The 16,718-nt window shown below is 51.0% G+C and overlaps 1 protein-coding gene across 2 annotated transcripts in view; it reads left to right on the top strand.

Annotated features, from left to right (window-relative positions):
* The window catches only part of Rg (A kinase anchor protein rugose), a 337,821-nt gene that overhangs the window by 195,560 nt on the left and 125,543 nt on the right, over positions 1 to 16,718 (top strand). The window lies entirely within an intron of this gene.

Below are 16,718 nucleotides of genomic sequence, written 5' to 3'. Positions count from 1 at the left end.
GAGTCCTGCAAGAGCCTACTTCGTTGATTTCGCTCAGGTTTCGTCGTCATCCTGCCTGCGTGTCTGTTATGTATGTGTACCAACCAGCCTCTCACTCCTCTCCATATTCCGCCATCTGCGGGAAGCCCTGTCATTTATCCGGAGGGCTCCAGCCAGCGCCATCTATCTATAGGCCCACCAATACCTTCGTACGTCGCGAAATAAACAGTTCCACTGCTGCTCTCGACTGTGCTGGTCTCATCTCTCTGGCCTCCCACAGCGACAGCGTACATTACAGTGTCGAGATTTTGGTGTGCGTTGGTCCCCAAGGGGTCGCAATGAATCCGGAGCCCCTTGTCAGTAAATCTCAGTACGTAGCTTTGGTGTGGTAAACCCTCATTTATTTGCCCTCATCCTCCCCGACCGAACCAGCTTGGTGCGTTTGTGCACCATTGCCGGGCCCTTGCACCGTGTCACATCAGTGTGACGAATCTGGCGCGAAATATGAAGCGTATACCATACGGACTCGGCTCTCCAACTCGGCCGCTGCGTGCGCGTGAGGGCAACTTTCCTTTGCCGAATGAGGACGTTTAGGCGTGTCACAATATCGGAATTTCGAACGCTTTCGTTCCGCGGTTAGACAGGTGCGGCCTGCAGCGCTGCACCATGGAGACCTGCCTGTTTTCCACTGTCGAGGGTCGGACCCGCTTTTCTATTTACGCGTATGCCTATCGAACATGCAACTGTGGAACGCTGTTGATCGATTGCACGCGCAGTCTGTAAACAAGGCGGACTGTTGAGCAAGCTAATACTCCGTTGTAAACGTGTACATCGCAAAATTTGCACGAACGACGAGGCGCTTGTCCCTGCAAATCGTCCTTCGTGTAAATTTTGCGCTTTACACTGCAAACAGACCGTTTTGCTGTGTTTGAATATTGTTGTGAGTCTCGCCATTTGTCTGTTCGGATACCCACTGTTAGCAGCTTCTTTTCCGGTCCCCTTAAGTTTCTTCACCGCCCTCAATGGCAATTTGTTCACGATGAATTGCCAATGCACGTGCAGCATTTCTGTTACGTTACTGCTGTGCAGTTCTTTTCTAGATCACGTGCTGACAGTGTGCCCGAATCTTTCCATCACCATCTTAAAGACCAGAGCAGAAGCCATGAAAAGTCGTAGTTTTACTGGACGATCACTCTCGCACACCCGAGCCGAGGCGAGCCGGGCGTGTTCTGGGTCGGGTAAGACAGCCGGTAAGTGGTCCCCGAACCCAAGCCTTAGAAAATAGGCTCGTGCAGTGCTCTCTACGTTGGTCGTGTTTTCGTTATTGTCGAAAACACTCTGCCAACCTTCGTATATATGCGTACACATTCCCGCTCGATCCGCACGCGTTCCGAGGCTGCTTTGCTTACGCACATCTATCCCAGGGACGCCGACTAAAGCACGCATGCACACACATTTCACGCGTTGGCTCCCCTGTGTCCGGGGCACTTAAAACGGCGGTGGTCCTCACAATGAAAGTGCGCGTGCACGTGCACTATACGGCGCAGCGGACGGCGCAGAGATAGCGAGAACGCTTATGAAGGCGCCCTGCGAACTGCAGTCCTGTTTCTTTTCTGTAACACCCCTTCACTCTTCTTTAGTCGGCTGCGTCCCAGTTTCGCTGGTAAAAGGTAGGATCTTTGAGAAAGGCCGGACCCAGGCTGAAACGACAGAATTAATTTTAAGTTTTTCATTGTATACATTGTAGTGTAGATTGATTGATCACCCATAGGAGCGCTATACCTGAATCTGGTTGAGAGTGGGTATCCGCCGGTTGTATTAATTGGCAAGGGTATGTGCCGGACGCGTCCGCATAGGGTATTTGATAGGGAGAGTGCTTCGCCCTTTCGTGACTATACTCGAACGTTCTTCGTCCATCGCCGGAGCTCTCGATGTAATTCTACGATTGTGGAAAGTGCAGCGCGGAATTAAAGATAAATGCTCGCAGAGCAAACGCCGCGGCATTAGATTCGCCGACACTGGCCTGTGCACGTGTCATTGTTGAATGCTCCTTTCTTCGCCGCGTGTGTATACACCCTTTTCCCTTAATACCCACTGGCGAGCACTGGGAGGAGGCGCTGGGCAGCTCAGACCTGCAGGTTCAGAAGAATCTAACGGAACGAGCGGCCGAGGTCACCGGCAAGATACAGCTGTCGGTCACCACACCTCAGTAACCCAGAATGTATAAAATAAAGTTTTCTCTCTCTCTCTCACTCCTTCAGTGAGTTCTTAGCGGAGCACATGTTCGCTCTAAAAAAACTTTGTTCCTTGAAGAAACCTGCGTCACCCTTGGCTACATGACTATGAATGCAAACTTGGCCGGTATAGGCACTTATATATGTTGCAGATGTAAGAGGGCCTTCTCGGTGGGGCACTCGCCACACGCGTGAACGCGGGAGCCTGAAATCGAACGAACCGAACCCGTTGTCTCCCTGCGCTTGGGCGAGTCGCGCACGTCAGGCGGCGGCGGGTTGGCCGTCGACCACTGCAGCGCTGTGCCTGGACGTGTGGCGCCTGCAGCAGGCAACGGCGCACGTGCCGTTGTCCGCCGGGTTCCCGTCGGGGTGGGCCGCGCATCTGGGACGACGAGCCACTCTGAACGCCTTCCCAACCGCACGTGCGCACTCGGCTCGCTTTAGCCGCTGTTCACTGTTCGCGGCGTCACTGCACACCACTTCCGCAGTATCCGCGATCGCCTTGTATGGCGTTTTGCGGAACGCCATTGCAATTACGGGCCGGTGATCCGCGCAGTGTGACGCGAGGCTTCCGTTTCACGAATGCACTTATGTACAGTGTGTGTTGTTCTTTAACCAACAAATACCCGAAGCGCCCGTTCTAAAAGGGGCTTAAGAACAATACTTCATTCTTAAGGGATTTGAAAACTGTTTTTTTTTTTTTCGCGTGTTGACTTGACAAAAAAATAAGCTGCAGAATGGCACGGTACTCGCCTAACTTTCGAAAATGATGTATACCGTTGTGGCGCAATGTGGTGTCTGCGAGCATGTTTCTTAGTTGCAGCTTTATTGTTATGTATTGTTACGTGGATAACTTGAAAGTGGAGTTGTATTTACAAGGTGTATTTGCAAGAAGAAAGCTGCGATGACCATGACATAAACACCGTTTCGATCGAGTTCTTCCTAAAGTGCATACCTGCGTGCAGCGTGCCCAGCGTTATCTTGTTCTTTTTTTTTTTTTTTTTTTTTTTTTTCTGGAGCCAGCACATGTCCGCACTAGCATCCGCTTTTCGTCTTTGGCAAATACGATCTGTAACTAAAAATTTCAATCGCTATTTCTGACAACGCGATGACTATATATCTGTATACTCTCGCAGGACGAACATGGCCGCCCTGTACTGAATTTTTTGCTGTTTTGTCACCTGAGAGTTACCCTCGCAGGATCCCAGACTGCGCAAACGAACCCGAAACGGTATTTTTGAGCACGCTAAACCCAAACCGGAACTGAACCGAAAAAAAAAACAAAAACGGTTGCCGGTTCACGACGAAACGGTTCGACCATCCGTTGTTGATATTGCGCAGTCAACGCCGTTGAGGCCTTTTTACCAACTTCGTACCCTCTCATGCACTTTTCCCTCCAGACCAATCAAAACCAATCAGGCTGCAAGAGTGCTCCACTGCGCAACGGTGAAGGGCCACGCCCGAAGTGTGCAAACGTTTTTCATTTCATAATTTGTTCAGAAAGGTCCCACACCCAAAGAGTGTAAATACCTGACAAGTGTGACCCGCAGGAGTTGCTCAGTGGCCAAGCCGTTCGATGCTAACTACAACGAAGCGGGTTCGACCGCCGTCACCTGCGACCGTTGTTCTGATGTAGACAAAAACGAGGACGTCCATAGGTCGAGATTCCGACGCCCCTCAAGTGGTTTAAATTACTCAGCCGCCCTGCAACATAATCTGCGCCTCGGAGCACAGCTCAATCATTTGATTTCACCATTAATCAAATAATTCCAGTCGGCCAATTTTTCGCGCTGTTACCCTGGACTCGTGCACCTAGTTAGTTGAAGCTATTATATTTAGTCAACTTGGAGATCATTCACGTGCGTCAAAATCTCGACACTGTACAGCCCAGGTGCTTTCACTTCCTGCCTCTATCGGAGAAAACGAATTGTAGATCGCTTAGAGTGCCTTATTTAGTTGTGACTGACGCGCTGACCTCTCTCATAGAAACAGCATCCCAAGACCCCCGGTGGCACAATGTGGGGTATTCCTTCTCGTTCACGAAGAAAGCATGGTGTAACACCTTATAAGGTACCAGACCTTATGCACAAAGATGCTCTATCGGGTAATTTATCTGCGTACTATCGCATGACGCAGCGGTGTCTATTTGGTTTGTTTGAGGGCTCTGCGGTAGCGTGGGCACCATGCTGGGCGAAGGGAATCGGGCGCTATCGTCATCGACATTGGGGAAATTGACGCGTTAAAAAGGTGCATTCGGGGTGACCCGCTGGGTAGATATATATATCGCGTGTGTCTACATGGTGCTCGCAAGAAATCCAGAGCGATTCCGCGTGTCTCGAGGCACGCAGTCGCGCCCCAAGCCGCGTGATGCACGGGCCGCCTGGCTGCCGGGCGGACGAGCGTTTTCGGACGCTCGTATTGAACAAGTGAGGCTGCGTATATATGATGCAGCGCGCGTTTGTTCGGAGCGGCCGTGATTTGTTTGTGGGAGGCTTGCCGAAGCGAGAGTCCGGGATACGGGCCCCACGCTGGGCGCCGATCACCTGGCTGATTAATCGTGCTCCGTTCCGAGAAGCCCCTTGCGACACGGCAAGCCCTCCTCCTCCTCGCACTCTTCCCGCGCTGAGGGGCGAACGTGGCGACGCGCTGGCGCTGCGCTACGCGTAACGTGGCCGGTGTGCATCTTCTGCGAGAGCGCTAAGTGACCCTCATTTGGGCCGTCGCCTGCACCCTGGGACGCTCGAGAGGAGCAGCTGTCTGGCAGAGAGCCACGCGCTCTCGGGGCCTCCGGGCTTCGGCCGGCGCCGGCAGTGCACCCAACGCGCAGGTTCGTCGTCCCTTTGCTGGACTCCTGAAGCGCCGACGTGTCCCCCATTTTCCTGCGCTAAAAGACGAAGGTGTTTAATCCGCGCACGGCCCCGCCCCGACGACATCCGTGCGGCCTTGGATGAACTCTTCCTCGACGTTGGCCGGCCAGCCAACCCTTGCTGCCGGGCTGGATTGGCTGTCGCGCGGCGACAGAAGCCGCTCCGCCCTCGCATTCAGCGAGGATGTTTACGGTCCAGGCGACGCTCTCAAGGTCCCCCGACGAGGGCCGCCGCGTCACCTGCCCCGTCGCCCTCGTAGCAGTTTCGCATCACGTTGCCTGTATAAGTAACGGAAATTAGATAACTCTCCCGCGTCGAGCGACCCCTCCGCAGTGCAGCGGCGGGGGGCTGGCTGCATGCCGCCGTAGAGCAGCTCCGTCTGAGGACAGTGCTGCCTTATCTGCCCCGCGGCTGTCTGAAGCAAGAAGCAGAAAAAAAGGGCGAGTCCTGTGTCGCAATGCTTTCGTCGGCACCGGCGACAAACTGGCAGCGATGAAAACACGATAAAAACTGAACCTCGCCGCCCGTGCGCCGGCTTCGACCCGCGTGGTGGCTCTTTCCCTTGCAGCGGTGTGTGCTTGCTAGTCGGCTGAGAATGGTCCCCCTGCAGGCCTGGTGCGTCTCCCACCCCTCCACTCTTTCCGGCGTGCTGGCGGCACTATTTTGCTGCTTCTGTTCGGCGAGCTTACAGATAAGGGGCCCGAGTGTAGACGAGCCGGCGAAAGAAACGCCGGTAAGTGAATCGAAAGCAGGGAAACAGATAAGGCGCAGCAGTTTCAAAGTTGAGAATGCGAGTTTGCCATTGCGAGTGACCCCCCGTCTCCGAGTGCAGGCTGGCTGCCTCTTATTCTCGCCCATATTCGCTCCGCTGTCTCGCTCGTCTCGGTGAGGAATTCTCGGGAAGGTCGCAGCAATCCCGACTGACGCGCAGATAGCCCCATTTGTTTCTACGGCGCTCGAAGTGCCAATCTTGAGGCCCGGTCGAACCGAGGTCTCTCTTGTTTCGGCGGTTGACATCTGAGAGGGAGGTAACCCGCTTGGGCGTTTTCTTCTTTCTTATTCTTTTTGTTTTTTCTGGCGGGTAGATCTGTCTTTTGAGGTCCATCCTGCCTGCAACGCCACCTTGTGCAATGAGGATCTCAGACAGATCTGTTTGAGAGCTGCGGTATTTTTTTATCGGGACCGCCACGCAAACGCCACACCGCCTACGCTCAGTTGTGACCACATTCACTTCTCCCCTGTGTGCGCTTGCTGCAGGCCGCAGTTTTGTGACCTCGGTCAGCTCGATGCTTGCCTCCGGCGGGATTTTGACCCGAGTTCAAAGGCGTCAAATGCGAGGGTTCGGAGAGGGCTGTGTTGTGCCGGGCATTTGACCGCTCTCGTGGAAAATGCGTGCAAGGCGCGAATGAGTGCTGGAATATCGAACAGGCGCGCGGTGGTTGTGTATGCGCATGCGCGTCGCGGACGCTCGGCCCGCTCTTCCAGGGAGGACCCCGCCCTGTTGGCTTCTAAGGATCGATGATGCGCGGCCGTGTGTCTGCTGGGCTGGTTCTGAGCTGCGCGCTTGTGGATCACTGGAGTGGCTGATGTTGCCAACGGCTTTCGTTGCACCGTTATCGTCGGCGGATATCGGTGAACCCTCCACGGTTTTCATTTAGGAAAATTGTTTTGTGAGCCCCGTTTCGTAACACCGACTTTGTGAGGCTGATTTCATGAGGACGCTTGTTTCAACTCGCTTGCGGATGCACTATATTACGTTCTTCCGCGGCGATGCTCCGTACCTTTTATGTGCAACAGAATTAGCTTTCGGTGCAGTTCTTAGTCGATTGAGGAAACATGGAGGGGGGTGTTTGCGAGAAACGGAAACTGCAACATTTATGCGCTCGGAGACGCATGTGGCAGTGCGAAAAGGAATGAGGGGGAGGATTTTGCGGAAATATTGCGTGTGAACTTGCACGGTTCTTTTCTATTGCAGACTTATCGGTGTGTACAGTATACGCTCTGTGCGTAACCGTTGCGTGCACATGGTGCCGTATACATGACACTTCAGGTTTTTATGAACATGGCAAGCAGACTGGAGTGAACAGATAGACGACAAGTTACACGTAATTAAACCACACTTGAGACCATACACCACCGACACAGGCAACAGATACAGCGAGTGTCCTGTGTACTTCTTCGTCCGTGTCTATTTTTCTCTAGTAAAATGCAGTCAGATAACCAACTAGCCCAACTTTATGCCTCAAGATACACAGAAGTCGCATTGGCTAGGTTATATATACGGATAGGGCACACGCATGCAACACACTCGTATCTGCTCACGGGATCTTCAAGACCCCTGTGCAGCAGGTGCAGAGAGGCCCTATCCGTAGTCCACATGCTCATTCAATGCAAGGCACTTGACACAACACGACACGAACACTTTCCCCAACTCTACAGGCAACACATTCCACTCCACCCATCGTTGTTTTTGGGTAACAATGCCGGCATCGTCCCACTACGGCGGACAGTCGCATTACGGCTAACCGTACTACATGAAGCGATTTCGCCTGCGAATTCGCTGATGCGGCGCCGCTCGTGCGGCAAAACCACTTTTTTTCGTTGCTGCGGCAAAGTGCCAAACATTTGAAGCGGTCGAGCAAACGCCGCTCGTGCGGCGTAGAGGGGCCGGACCTGCGGCCAATAGGAGCACAGCTCGGCACCACTTGCACGCTTGGAAACCAGATGGCGTTGCTTGTATGAGCGCGACAAAAGCACGGGCACACCAAAACGTTTGTCTTCTCTGCTGTGTGTGCGTATATTGATAAAGAATCAGCGATTCTTATATAAAACCGCAAGTAAACTTATATTTACCGCAAACCAGGCAGAAACAACTTGCCAATTAAGTACAATAAAACCACCCTTGATAAAATCACAACAACCTTTGCTGGTGGCAAACTTAATTCAGTCTGCAAACAAGGCGCATCTGAAATGCGAAAATCGCGGCGTTCGCAGGCCCCATGTAGACGACAATTCCAGGCATTGCGAACTTCGCAAGTGCGAATGTTCGTTCCAGCGGAGTCGCAGGCGAAATTCGCTCCATGTAGAACGGCCTTAAGAGTGCATTACGGCTGAACGTCGCAACACGGCGGAGAGTCTCACTACGGCTGAAAGTGCATTACGGGTGAACGTCGCAACACGGCGGAGAGTCTCACTACGGCTAAATGTGCGTTACGGCTGAACGTCGCAACACGGCGGAGAGTCTCACTACGGCTAAAAGTGCGTTACGGCTGAACGTCGCAACACGGCGGAAAGAGGACCCTTTCAGCCGATCAGCCGTTCAAATGATCTGCTGCTAGTTGCGTTCAGCATTGTCGCAGCTGGGCGTTACGGGCAAGAGCCTGCATATATATTTCGGCGTGTCTTTCCCGCATTTTCATTGTTTTCTGGGATTTGTTTTATTTTTTGTTTGTTAACTAATAGCTCTCCAACGTATATCTTCCGCGTTTTTGCATCAAAACAGTAGCCACTATGCCATCAACCCTAACCCCGCGCGCAATATCCGTTAGTTGTGTTCTTCAGTGTATTTAGATTGCTATTGTAAAATATACACATTGTGGCAGAAGCTGCCAACGCCAGAAGCCGCCAACGCAAAAAAAAGCAGTCGTTGCACAAGATAGAATCATGCGCATTTTCCTGAATCGCCGACAAATGCCGGTCAAAGATCTCGTAAGAGCGATAAGATTGCCGGTAAGATTGTCTGTTTGAAAGATTGATTGATTGATTGATTGATTGATTGATTGATTGATTGATTGATTGATTGATTGATTGATTGATTGATTGATTGATTGATTGATTGATTGATTGATTGATTGATTGATTTACGCGCCGTCGCAACACAGGCGATGAAGCTCAAAATATCCCCAGTGAATTTCCTTTCCTTTTCCCGTCGCAAACCACAACCCCCAAGGCGCGCCGTAGTGGAGGGCTCCGGATTAATTTTGACCACCTGGGGATCTTTAACGTTCGCCGAAATCTCAAACACACGGACGTTTTTGCTTTTTCCCTTTATCAGAAAAGCGGCCGCCGCGGCGGGGAATCGAACCCGCGACCTCGTGCTCAGTAGTGCAACGCCTTAGCCACTGAGCGACTGCGGCGGGTTGTTTGAAAGATTGACTGAAAGATTGAATGCTGTAGTGTTTTCTCTGTCCACTTTTCGCCCATCCTGCGCCATTTGTCCCAGAGACTGGCTTCAGAAGGGGGGGGGGGGGGGGGGATTTCGATACCGAAAAAAAAAGTATAAGAAATACGGTAAAAAACAGTGAAAAAGAAATAAGAGGGCACTTGTCATTATTATTATTCGATGCTCCGCAGCGTGCAGGTGCAGCGGTCCCCTTTTCCGAAATCAGTTAGGGGCGAAGAGGCTTTATTGCAGCTCTGAGGATCTTTGACTTGTTCCCAAGCCTGCGCTCCGCGCATAACGTCACGTCAAAGGTCGAACCGCCGCTACAAATCAGTCGATGGCCTAAAACCGTTCGTCTTAACGCACGCGGATCGTCCCGAAAGGCCGCATGCTGACAGGACCCTCCGATACACAAACGGCAAAAGAACACACACCCGTGATGCCTCGGAAGCTGCCGGCGCCCTGTTCTCGGAATTCGTCCTGAGCCGTGCACGCACGCACACACAGTTGGTAGAAACGGTGACGAAGCTGGGAAGGAGGTGGCCAGTGGGGAAGTCCTGCAGTCCGTGGCCAGTGGGACACAGGGAAGCTGCGCTAACCCAACACGTGTGTCGGCATTTTCTGACGCTCCAGCCTCCACGCAGTGTAGGCCAACGTTACTAGAATAGGCATCGGCAAAGGCGGCAAATGGGAGCAGGCGGTCTGTTTTGCAGACGCCCCAGGCATCGGCAACTTGCAAAGGAAGCGGCTTCTTCGAAGCAAGTGCACATGGTTAGGCGGCCATTGTAGCAGCCTCGACAAACCGCTCCCCTCCTTGAGTCAGTTCTGCGGGGAGGTGATAACCATGCCGGCGTGTGCGCGTATGCGGTGTAACCCTGCGCACAAATCACTTGGCGGCACAGTGATTTTTGGCGCCCCTTAGGCGGTGCAATGGCTGACTCATGCCCGCATTTCTGACGTTTGCGACCTCGCGCAAGTTGGATACTTAAAAAAAAAAAAAAGAAGCTGAGGACCTCTTGGGGGGGGGGGGGGGGGGGGATCGCCCCTTTTGCCCCCTCCCCCCCCTCAATATGGAAATTTGTACCCCCTAGAAGATGACCCCTCAGGTACCCCCTAGAAGATGACCCCTCAGGTCGTAGAAAAAGTCTAGTTGAATATTTTTTTCTATTTTTTGTATTTGTGGTTTGAAATATTTCAGTGAATAAAAAAAGACTACTATCCTCATCCTCCTTTTTATCATCATCATCACTGGTAGAAGCTGACTCCCCCTCAGAAAAAACCTGGATCCGCCCCTGAGGAGCTTCGATGTATACCGTCCGGGTCTGCACAGAGTGAGGCGTGTGCACATAGGCGCGCAAGTGCACCCTACATGTCCGGTGATCTTGGCCGTGCCCATGACCCGCTTGTCGCATTCATCTCCTTCGCCCATCGCTACACACTGCAGCCATGGGACGGCCTCTCGCGCAACGCCACGAATTCATGTGGCGCAAGAGGCTTCGTTGGTTTGTGACGCTTGGAGGAGGAGAGAGAGAGGAGACCGCGTATATTATAGTGGCTTCTCATTCACAGGAATCTAGATGCAGTCTTGACCGCGGCTCCTTTCTTGACGAAGAGCTGCTGGGGCGAGAGGATCTCCCATGTACTGCTCTCGGGGGTGGCAACTCTGGGCTAAGCCTGCATTCTCCCAGTGTGAGTCGGAGCGTCCCCGCAGGCTGATGGCAGAATTGCTTGAACGAGTTCGCGCTTTAGCAGGCCCGCGGACTAATCGACTGAGCCCTGGATAGTATATATACTCTCCGGGACTCAGTCGGTTAGTGAGCCTCACCCGTATGAGGCTCACTTAGCGCATGTCGAGAGATTATTCGACATAATAAGCTTGGAAGGAGCGCGCTCGCGTGCAGCTGCCACGCCGTGCAGAGCTCAGCAACTCTACCATGTCTGCAATCAAATACCCTCACCCGATACCCGACCTAACCTGTAATGTCACGCACTTAGATACGCTGCAGCATCGGTTCCGTCAGCCGGCTCTCGCTGTAAAATTGGCTTTGCCGTGAAGCTCTCTTTAAGTGCCCAAACAAGGCGTTTGCTTCTGTGCGCTGTTTTCGCTCATCTGAGCCTCGTGCGGTGCTTCTGACTGCATACCGCCGGGTCATCCGAGGGGATGTGTGTTTGTTCGCATCGTGGTCTGCGCGGTGAAATAGCTTACCCGCTTATCCCGTTGTTGCGTATACTGCCGCGCAGCAGTTGCATAGCAGGAGTGCAGTTTACGAATTCGGTGTCGAATCAACGTCACCCAACGCGTATATGCCGGAGGTGTACGTCGCTATAACAGCTGGCGTCAACAACGGCGGCGGAAATATGTCGCCAACGAAACGGAGGAGGGTATACCGGGGGTTTCGCAATAATAGCTGCCGATGTAAAAAGTTGTCAAAATAATTATCGTAAGCGCTCGTCCGCATATGTAAGCATATACAATGTCATTGTTTTAAACCATGAAGCGCGCACACGTATTTAAAGTAACAAATAATACAACAGGAGACTATATATATATATATATATATATATATATATATATATATAATAAAACACTGGTCCTCCAGTCAAAATGTCAGTAAACCACTGTTTTTGCTTTTCATCGTGAGTCAACCATTTTCTCAACTATTTCTTCTGGCTCCTCGAGAAGTTCCTTCTACTGCCTATATATATATATATATATATATATATATATATATATATATATATATTGTTACGAACAAGTGGGCAATTCCCAATGTACCACCATCGACCACCTCATATATATATACCTCTACCAAAACTATAAGAAGGTTTTCAGGCTTTATTCTTGACTCTTAAAAAAAAGGTCGGAGCATTCACTAATGGAGCACTAACAAGTGACTTGTCCCAGTATACACTAGGTACTTACTAACTGGAGTTGGTAAATTTAGTACTAGTCACGGGTTACTAACTGAAGCAGGCAGTAAGTACCACTACCTCCCCTATAGTAAAGTCCTAGCGATAGCACTCTTCTGAGCAAACATGCGTTTACTAACTGCCCATGCATAACCTAGTCATTAGCGCGACCTTAATCTAGTTCATACTACTTCCTATACTCAGTTAATTTTCTAACCATGCAGTTGTTCGTGGCAGAGCCTACGTACAAAATTGCCGTAAGGAGTTAGTAAACACGGCCGTTACTACTTTTTTACGACCTTTTTTGTTAAGAGAGTTCAGCAGCAGTAGCACCGAAGCACCGAGTCGCGCTGTCCAGTCAATCGAGACGGAGAGCCAACGAGACGAGACTTCTTCGTACCAGCGATGGCGGTGCGACTTCCACGAGTTCGTGCCCCTTCCCTGTGCATCCTCTGTGTCACATGCCCACTCATTGCGAATGACCAGTGCTCTCCACGCTCCTTCATTATTTAAATTAGTATGGTGCTGGCGATGGTCTTCCTTACTATATATTACACAGCTTTCCTGCAGAGTATTCCTCACTTGCTGCTCCACGCTAGTTATACCTGCATAAACTAGCATATTTAAATCACAGATAACGGTGTTGGCGCTTAATTTCAGCTGTAAATGCCCAGACCTTACGGTTGTTGAATATGCGTCTAGTTTTTGATTTAACGAAACAATAAACTCTTTTTTTTTACCACAAAAACGAAATCGCCTTAGCAGCCAGGTTTATCTCGAATGGTGCTGTTCATTTTTACCCCCACCTACACCCTTCCGAACTTTGATGTGAACACCTTCATATGCGTGCTTTGAAATCGTCGAACTTGTGATCACCTGTGAGTTAGTTCGGCACGCCTTTAATTTGCTCTGCCATACACCCCTGCAATGGGTGCACTGTGTTCCCGAGAGATGCTCGGCTCCTCTTGGAGTCGTGGTATTCCGCCCTTGGCGCAGCCTTCACGACCATGCCCGGGAGGAGGATGCTCCTCGGTATCGATCCAAGATGGCCGGCCTGTGCCCTCGCCGACGCTGCAGCCCGTATCATTGTCTCGCCGCTGAGTATCTCGGTACAGCGTATGTATATATACATGGTCATGCTCTCTCGAGTCGTCCACGTGTACGGCATCCGTGTTCAACATCTGTACTGTGCTTGGATCACCGCCTCTTACACATTTTTTGCAAATGCATCGCGAAAGAAAATTAAAAAAAAAAAAACGAGACCAGAAGAATCGTCCGTAGCCCCTCCAGTTCTCCCTTATCGTCTACGTAAGCATGTATACTGCATGCATGGAAGTGTGTTTACCGCACAGTGTGGTACGAGTTTTGGCAGCACAGAGAATATTTCACAAGGGGCCCTCGCCTCCTCACATCCGCAAAAAGAACAAGAAAAGGAATAGAAAGGAGCGATCGGAGCGCACGCGCACGTGCGAGAGATGTTAGCGCTGCAGTCCTTGTGGCCTGGCTTTGTGTATAGGCAAGAACATTCTCGTCCCTACGTACTTCACGTGACCTCGAAATTGCAATCTGCCACTCGCGCAAAGCGGGAAAATGATCCGGCAGAGGGGGCACACATGTCCCGGTTTTTACGGAGGACGTGCGCGCACACACGCGCGCACGCATACACACGCATTCTGGGTAGAAAGTCAAGAACGCCAAGGAAGGCAAAGGAGAAAATGTGGTTGGTCGTGCATTCTTCTTGAAGCAGATATATTTTTTTTTAATGTTTGAAAGGCAGAAAGTGGAGAAAAACATGCCCGTCGTATGAGATCCGAACCCACGACCCCCCCAAAAAACGTCTCTGGTGCGATAACCACTACGCTACCGGCGGGGCTGTGCTCCCCTCTACTTTCTTGGGTATTTATGTTACGGTTGTTCCCTGCGCTTGGTGATAGCCAGCGCCACTCCGACTACTCGGGGTGGACGGAACCTTTTTTTTAACCGCCGGGCCGTGACCCGAGCGTCTACGACATGTCGGCAGCAGTCGACCAGCATTGAACCGTCTTAAGCTACCTATATGGCACCAAGACTGCCAGATCAGAGACCCTCGCTATGCATGTAGCTAATCAGAATGAGAAATGAGGGGCTCGTTGGAATAAGACAGAAATAAGGGTTGGCAGTCAAGAACGCCAAGGAAGGCATGCCTGCCTGGTGGGATCCCGCCAAACCGGTATTCTGGAGGTCGTGGGGTCGTATCCCACCCGGCGAGCATGTCTTTCTCCACTTTCTTAATATATTTCAAGCATTTCAATAACTATAATGTTTCAAGATGAATAAATCACTCTAACAAAACAGCTAGTGAAAGGGTAGTAACGGCTGTATTTGAAGCCGCTTATAAGGTGGCGGTTCAGGCGAGCTCAAGCGCAAGCGGCCCGCCAAACACGCAGCCCCCAAATCATACGGCGCCTCAGATAGGCGGCCTCGTTGCTTTTCACTCGAGAGAGAGAGAGAGAGAGAGAGAGAGAGAGAGAGAGAGAGAGAGAGAGAGAGAGAGAGAGAGAGAGAGAGAGAGAGAGAGAGAGAGAGAGAGAGAGAGAGAGAGAGAGAGAGAGAGAGAGAGAGAGAGAGAGAGAGAGAGAGAGAGAGAGAGAGAGACGCAGCCAGAATTGATTTTATCCGTTTGTTTTTTCGCTCACATTGCCAGGCCGTCGTCAGCATCACGAGACGAATGCTCCGACGCATGCATGTTACATCATACAAGACACACAACGTACACATCAGCACGTACACGCAACCATACGCGGAATCGAACCTGGGTGTACGACCCATCAAGAGTCGGATGTCATAACCACCGCGCGACGACCCACGGGCTGATGGGGAGTGGAAACGTGGACATGGGCTTCGAAAGGTCACGCTGGAGTGTAAAATCATACATTCGGCGGCGAGTGGCTTTCTTTCGACCGCCATTTTTGAATCGCTGTACCAAATAGGCATCGTTTGCAGGAATTTATGCGCATTGGCACGAGCGGGAACCTTTTTTCTTCCTGTGTGCCCGTTCAATCAGTATAATGCGCCTGCAGGGCTTCATTCCATCGATGCAAACGCCATTGATAACACTTCTTCTGCCCTGTTGGTCATTGGCGGAAACTGCCCTGTGAAAATGCGTGCAAATAAGTATGGACTGCATGCAAGGGCTGTCGTTACTAGTCGAGAACGTGCACTTAGTAACTGCTGCTTGTTTGATAATAACATTCATCAATACTAACAAAATCATGTGATTTATTGAATATAATAACTAACCGCCGCGGTGGCTAAGGTGTTGCCCTGCTGAGCACAAGGTCGCGGGTTCGATTCCCGGCCGCGGCGGCCGCTTTTCTGATGCATAGGCGAAAAGCAAAAACGCTCGTGTGTACGAGATTTCGGCGCACGTTAAAGATCCCCAGGTGGTCAAAATTAATCTGGAGCGCACTATGACGCGCCTCATCGCCTGCGTTGCGTCGGCGCGTTAAACCCGATAAAGTTTTCTTGTTTTTTTTTTTGCAAATCCACATGCTCACATTAAAATGTATAATTCCAAGATTATCGCTAAAAGAAGACTTTCCGCTGGGGGCTATGAAAGCAAAAGAGCAGATGTATTTCTGAGGTAACTAAATTATACACGCTGTCCCCGTGCACCCCGCTGGTTTTCTTTCTCAATTTATTTGTGGCCTAAGTGGATATGTGCGTATTGGATGTGTCTCTACGTCGTGCTGCGCTCTCAGCGAATCCGCATTGTCACGCGTAGCTGCGCTGCCCACACCCTTACTTTAGGGTGCTTACAAGCACACCCGTGTTCACAAGCACACACTCTTAAAAAAAGGTCGGGGCATTAACTAATGGAATGATAACAAGCCACTTGTCCCAGTATACACTAGGTACGTAGTAACTGGAAGTAGTAAATGTAGCCCTAGTCAGGGCTACTAACTGAAGCAGGTAGCAAGCACCACCTTCACTAGTAAAGTCCTAGCGATAACACTAGCGATGGGTCATGCATAACCTAGTCGTGCTACTAGTGTATGCTACTTCCTACACTCAGTTAATTTCCTAACCATGCGATTGCTAGTGGCAGAGCCTGCGTGTAGTACCGCGGGGTAATAAGGTTCGTAAGGAGTTAGTAAATACTACCCTTTTAGGACCTTTTTTTTTTATTAAGAGTGCACCCGTCAGGACCCAGTGCAGGAAAACCAACCTTCTCGAACTATAATGATGATCCTGGGTGAAGTGAAGAAAAAAAAACGATTCCTGTGGTCGGAGTCGAACCAGGGGCCCTCGCTTTATGGAGCCGACGTTTATCTGATGCGCCACTGCGACACGGTCGAAGCTTTCTATTTCTCACTGATTGCGTCTGTAGTCCACCTCAAAACCCACTGCACGAAAGCAAGCTTCCACCTGTAAAGCGTGCTCTGCCTCAAATATACTCTATCACAGGTGAAGCCTGCTTTAGGTTTTGTATCAACCAACAACGTCTTTGGTGTCAACAGAGGAAACCGTCACGAGAAGGCTTCGAATTGAACCGTCGCTGTCGTTAGACGGAGTGGCCGGCGCATC

Source organism: Haemaphysalis longicornis, unplaced genomic scaffold (genome assembly GCF_048455015.1).
Source record: "Haemaphysalis longicornis isolate Haplotype H1 unplaced genomic scaffold, Haemaphysalis longicornis Haplotype H1 scaffold_3, whole genome shotgun sequence".
NCBI classification, from domain to species: Eukaryota; Metazoa; Arthropoda; class Arachnida; order Ixodida; family Ixodidae; genus Haemaphysalis; species Haemaphysalis longicornis.
The sequence above is the reverse complement of the archived record's forward strand: the minus strand, read 5'-3'. Positions and strand labels throughout refer to the sequence as shown.